This window comes from Sinocyclocheilus grahami, unplaced genomic scaffold (genome assembly GCF_001515645.1).
Source record: "Sinocyclocheilus grahami isolate Dianchi unplaced genomic scaffold, SAMN03320097.WGS_v1.1 scaffold292.1, whole genome shotgun sequence".
NCBI lineage: Eukaryota > Metazoa > Chordata > Actinopteri > Cypriniformes > Cyprinidae > Sinocyclocheilus > Sinocyclocheilus grahami.
In genome coordinates this window covers 604652-610838 of record NW_015505471.1, presented here as the reverse complement: position 1 = coordinate 610838, position 6187 = coordinate 604652, and the positions used below count along the sequence as shown (strand labels likewise).

The window sequence follows — 6187 nt, the reverse complement described above, 5'->3', positions numbered from 1 at the left end:
CGTGATTTTATTCAATATTTAGATTTTTTTTTTATCATACATGCAATACATACAAAACCATAAAAAATATTTTATGTGACCCTGGACAACAAAAGCAGTCATAAGGGTCAATTTTCCAAAATTGAGATTTATACAGCTTCTGAACGATGAATAAATAAGCTTTCCGTTGACGTATGGTTTGTTAGGACAGGACAATATTTGGTTGAGATACAACTATTTGAAAATCTGGAATCTGAGGGTGCAAAAAAATCTAAATATTGAAAAAAATCACGTTTAAAGTTGTCCAAATGAAGTTCTTAGCAATGCATATTACTAATCAAAAATTAAGTTTTGATATATTTACAGTAGGAAATTTACAAAATATCTTCATGGAACATGATCTTTACTTAATATCCTAATGATTTTTAACATAAAAGAAAAATCAATAATCAAAAAAGACTTAACACTGCTTTTGTGCTCCAGGGTCTCATATATGTAATTTATATATGCTGCATTGTTGTCGGACAACAATGTCAATGTCATACATTTGATGTAGTTTCATTTGTCTTTTGATTGTGTCTTGTTGCTTTTGTTTTAATCCCAGGACTCAGGAAAGTCTTCACGATCAGAAAACCATGACGACAAGCATGTATGAGCTAATCCAAGCTTGCTTATTTTAATCTGTTATTTCTCAAGCATTATGACGGCTTTTATTTTCTCTAAGATATAGAGGAAATTCACTTCTACTCGCTGATGTCTACCGTGTCTTGCCGTGTGACATGGTTGTGTAGTTCTCTCAGTAGTTGAACTGAACCTCTATTGTTATTCCTTTACAGGAGAAAGCCAAATCAGCTGATAAGGATGGAGAAAACTCCTTGCTGAAGATTGAAGGAGAGTCAGGGGGTTTGGGGTCATCCAGCATGAGAGATTACAGCTGTGGCTCTCAGATTTCTTCATCTCTAGTTTACTCCAGCCTGCCTTCTGAAACCCTGAGCCACACAGAGAGCAGCAGCGCCTCCCGCAGGCCTCTGACTGCCATAGAGAGCCTGATGGGACATCCTCAGAGAAACACACTGGGGACAGACAGAGTCACGGCCAGCAGATACACCTCACACTTCACATCGTAAGAAACACTTACACAAAAGCACCATGGCAGTACCATGTTTTTTGGGGTTTAGAGTGCTGCAGTGATGACGTATGTTTGTATGACTCCTACATGATTCTTACATCACATATGTGTCCCTGCAGCACAAAAGCAGTCATAAGTAGCACAGGTATATTTGTAGTAATAGCCAACAATACATTGTATGGGTCAAAATTATCCATTTTTTTTATGCCAAAAATCATTAGGATATTAAGTAAAGATCATGTTCCATGAAGATATTTTGTAAATTTCCTACCGTAAATATATCAAAACTTAATGTTTGATTAGTAATATGCATTGCTAAGAACTTCATTTGAACAACTTTTTGTTGATTTTCTCAATATTTAGATTTTTTTGCACCCTCAGATTCCAGATTTTCAAATAGTTGTATCTCGGCCAAATATTGTCCAATATATAAATATTGTCAATTTGAAATGGACTCTTATGACTGGTTTTGTGGTCCAGTGTCACAAATAAACACAACTTGAGGTCTAAATACAGTCAGCAGCGTTAAAAAGCTAAACATACTGTAGGCTATACCCAGCTAACAAAAATATGTTCTAAGAGCATGTTTCTAGCGTTCCCATTAATTTACAAAATCGTTATTTCTGACTGTTCTCTTAACGTTCAAAATGTCTTTTTTTTCAAACATTAAGTGAACATGATCATTTTGATCATTTTTCAAAGATTATGGAAATGTTACTTTTGAATGTTCTCTGAACATTCCGAAACAAATAGTTACATTTAAAAAGCATTATATGAACGTCCACCTAAAATGTTTCAGAGAGAAAAAAATAAACTGTTGCATGAATGATGTAGAAATAATGCTTAGAATTACTTTTTTTTTTCTTCTTCAATCTCCACTGTGATCTAAATAATCTAAAAATTTGTATTAAACATTTTATTTATCATTTGTGGAACCCTGGAATATACATTTAACCATCTGATACAATCACTGTACCATGGTACGGCCACAGCACTTTTTTTTTGTTATGGTGCTACGAAGATAGATTTTAAGACGTGAATGCTTATGATCAGTGTGTATTTGTTTTTGTCTGTGATAGAGGGAACAGAATGCAGCATTTAACCCACATTGTTGTCTATTGAATAATCACTGCAATTATCATTTATGTTTTTATTAGATTTTTAGATTATATTTGAACCCAATAGCTGTATCTTGCATGAGTCAGGGAATATTTTGATTGTGAATGATGCTATTAAAAAGCTTGTAAACAAACCACATGCAGTTCATGTGAAAATGATTCGAGGAGTGTTTTCTGTCATTATGTGCTGGAATAATCAGAACCAGAGCATTTGTGGAGCAAAAGACATGAATAGAAACCACACCTAGATACTTTCCTGAAGCGCCTCGGGCTGGGGCCGTTTTTAGAGAAGTTCATCTACTTCCTGTCAGGGAGATCTTTCTGGAGGATTTTACATAGGGTGGAAACACAAGATGCCACTGAATAAAATCAGAGGGATGTGTGCTTATTTCAATAGGTTCCAGTTGGCTTATTTGACATTTAAGCATTTGGCAGACACTTTTATCCAAAGACTTACAGTGCATTCATTTTATACACTCAATATTTAACACATTAATAACACAGGAGTACATGACACTGAAACAGCTAAAGATCATTTGTTAAAGGAGTAGTTCCAGTGTTTTTCACTGGAGAAATCAATTTTATGGATAGAAGACCCGTATTTTAGCTAGATGCAATGGTTTGAAGTAAAAACCGCTCAGCAATGGATGCTCTGCAGTGAATGGGTGCCGTCAGAATGAGAGTCCAAACAGCTGATAAAAACATCACAATAATCCACAGCACTCCAGTCCATCAGTTAACATCTGGAGAAGACAAAAGCTTCTCAAAAAGCACCGTTTACAAGCCAAAACAGCTCTAAACAAACATCTGGCTGGATTTTGATGTGAGAGATAACAGGAGATGCACTTTATCACTGGAGGAAGTGTTATTATGTATTATGGACTTATATTTTGTCCATTAGCGATGATTTAATGTTAAAAATGCGTTAATGATGGACTTGTTTATTTCAAACACACAGCTTTTGTCTTCTCCAGATGTTAACTGATGGACTGGAGTGCTGTGGATTATTGTGATGTTTTTATCAGCGTTGTACTAAAGCAGAACCACCCTTATGAGACACACCCAACACTCCTGCAAACTGACGTCTGCATACCAAAACTGTGCTGAGGTGGGGGAAGAGGTTCATAAACTGGTTTTGTTGGATAATCCTGTTTCTGTCAACGCCAGATTTAATTCTAAAAACAGGATTTAGTGTTTTTAATGACTTTCCTCTGAGGTTTTATGTCATTGTTCACATTAACTTAGTGCTAGTGCATACATGCATCAAACAGTATACTATATATACTACTACTTATTATCAACAATTATATTACAGTTTTTCTCAGTTGCGTTGATGCATTTCTCAGATCAGAAATGAAATTCTCAAAACTACTTGTTCAACCTCCACATCATCTAGTCACTTGTGCACATCATAAAAGCAATTTCTCATTCTTTTGAGCAAGTTGCGACTGCTTTGGTACATTCATGCAATTGATTATGTGCACGTGTCTGCAGTTTCCTACTTTATCAGTTGCTATATGTGACCCTGGACCTCAAAACCAGTCGCTGAGGTATATTTGTAGCAATAGCCAACAATACATTGTATGGGTCAAATTATACATTTTTCTTTTATGCCAAAAATCATTAGGATATTAAATAAAGATCATGTTCCGTGAAGATATTTTGTAAATTTCTTACCATAAATATATCAAAACTTAATTTTTGATTAATAATATGCATTGTTGAGTACTTCATTTGGACAAATGTAAAGGTGATTTTCTCAACATTTAGATTTTTTTGCACCCTCAGATTCCAGATTTTCAAATAGTTGTCCTATCATAACAACCATACATCAATGGAAAGCCTATTTATTCAGCTTTCAGATGATGAACGTGTCATGTTGCTCAAAATCTACTATATAGTTCTCTGTGCAATAGTGTTTCCCCTCAAAACATCTAGTCATTAAATTCAAAATGGTTGATCTACACTCTTAAAAATAAAGGTGCTTCAAAAGGTTCTTCAAGCGATGCCACAGAAGAACCATTTTTGGTTCCACAAAGAACCATTCAGTCAAAGGTTCTTTAAAGAACCATCTCTTTCTTACCTTTTTGTAATCTGAAGAACCTTCTTTCACCACAAAGAACCTTTAGTGAAACAGAAAGGTTCTTCAGATGTTAAAGGTTCTTTATGGAACCATTTAGACAAAAAGGTTCTTCTATGGCATCGTGAAGCACCTTTATTTTTAAGAGTGTAGTTGTCATAAACTGTCAAGCATATTTTCTACACATTTCTATAAGACTTTTTGTAAATTTGCCATGAATTGTGCAGGTGAATCTTTCACTAATGAAGAGAATGTAGATCAACCAATGATAAACCAGTTCTCTGAAATAGCTCAAAGGTGCATCTCATGAACCTTCAGTTGGAAAGAACATATAGACAGAGGACAACACAAGAGCTACAAAGTCTGACAACGGATGAACATCCAGGAAACGATCAGGATCAACAGCCGAGAGGAAGAAGAGGAGTAAGGATGTGTGGTGGAAGGGTACAGAGGCAAAACATAGGAAGAGGCCAAGGACATAGGCGCATATCAGATGAAATAAGAACCACTGTGGACCACGATGTTAATCATGGCCTTACAATGGCTGAAGCGGGGTTCCTGTGTTTTCGCCTTTGTGCCCATATTTCTTTTTCTTTTGTATATCCCACTGACGTTGTTATGGGTTTATTTACAGTTTTTCTCAGTCACTTTGGTGCATTTCTCAAATCAGAAATGAAATTCTCAAAACTACTTGTTCAACCTCCACATCATCTAGTCACTTGTGCACATCATAAAACCAGTTTCTCATTCTTTTGAGCAAGTTGTGATTGCTTTGGTGCATTCATGTGCATTTATCTGCTGTTTCCTACATTATCAGTTGCTAATGTCATTTTGCTCAAAATGTATTATATAGTTCTCTGTGCTATAGTCTTACCCCTCAAAACATCTAGTCTTTAGTTCATCGTATAAGTCAATAAATGCTAAATGGTTCATCTAGTTGTCATAAACTGTCAAGCACATTTTTTTACACATAGACTTTTTGTAAATTTGGCCTTGATTGTGCAAGAAGAGAATGTAGATCAACCAATTATAAACCCTTTCTCTGAAATAGCTCAAAGGTTCATCTCAGTTGGAAAGCATGATATACTTTATAGACAGAGGACAACACAAGAGTTACAAAGTCTGACAATGGACTTTCTTATTTTTTATTTTCATCTTTTTGCCCATATTTCTTTTTCCTTTTCTATATCACAGTTACATTGTAAAGGTTTATTTTGTTATTTTTTGGTCAGACCACTAGTAAAAGTGTAACTGGGAATTCTATCCAGTCTCTTTCAATCCATATCCCACATACAATAGTGTGTCAATTTGTACTTTTGAAATGGATATATGGAATGCATAAGAAGTGCAGCCTTCTGCATTTCAGTACAGTAACTGCATCCAAACTGCTGTCATAGTTCACATCAGGCAATACTAACAGAGTATCAGTCATTGATATAAATTCTTACTTTTGAGAGATGAGCTAAAGATTGTGAGTAAGTTACAGGCTTTTGCAGGTAATCCATCGTGTGGTGCTGTTTGTACGAATTGTTTTGAGAAATGCACATACTTCTTTGCAAATATTGTGGATGATTCGAGAAATGCACCAAAGCAACTGAGAAAAACTGCATAACAATTCTGACCTTTTCCCTTCTCGCTATTCTGAGGAAAAAAGTTTGAGGTACGAGATATACTTAGAGATACTCCGTGGCGAGGTTAAAAAAACCAATGTAAAGTCAGAATGTAGAAATATTTATTTATTTATCCAGATATTGTGCTATTTTTTTTAGAAAGATAAGTTGTTAAATGTGAATTAAATTTAAATTTCAAATTAAAATGCGAAATTAAATCACACCACACCACGTAATTAATAAACATAAGCTATTCCTTATTTAGTCAGCC

At 35.0% G+C, this 6187-nt stretch overlaps 1 long non-coding RNA gene across 1 annotated transcript in view; it reads left to right on the top strand.

The window, feature by feature from the left end:
* Positions 1-1267, top strand: part of LOC107600831 (uncharacterized) — a 1946-nt gene extending 679 nt beyond the window's left edge. The window contains exons 2-3 of the long non-coding RNA XR_001610845.1: positions 584-628; positions 816-1267. This is a non-coding gene — a long non-coding RNA (uncharacterized lncRNA). The remainder of the gene's footprint in view (positions 1-583; positions 629-815) is intronic.
* The last annotated feature ends 4920 nt before the right edge of the window (positions 1268-6187 follow it).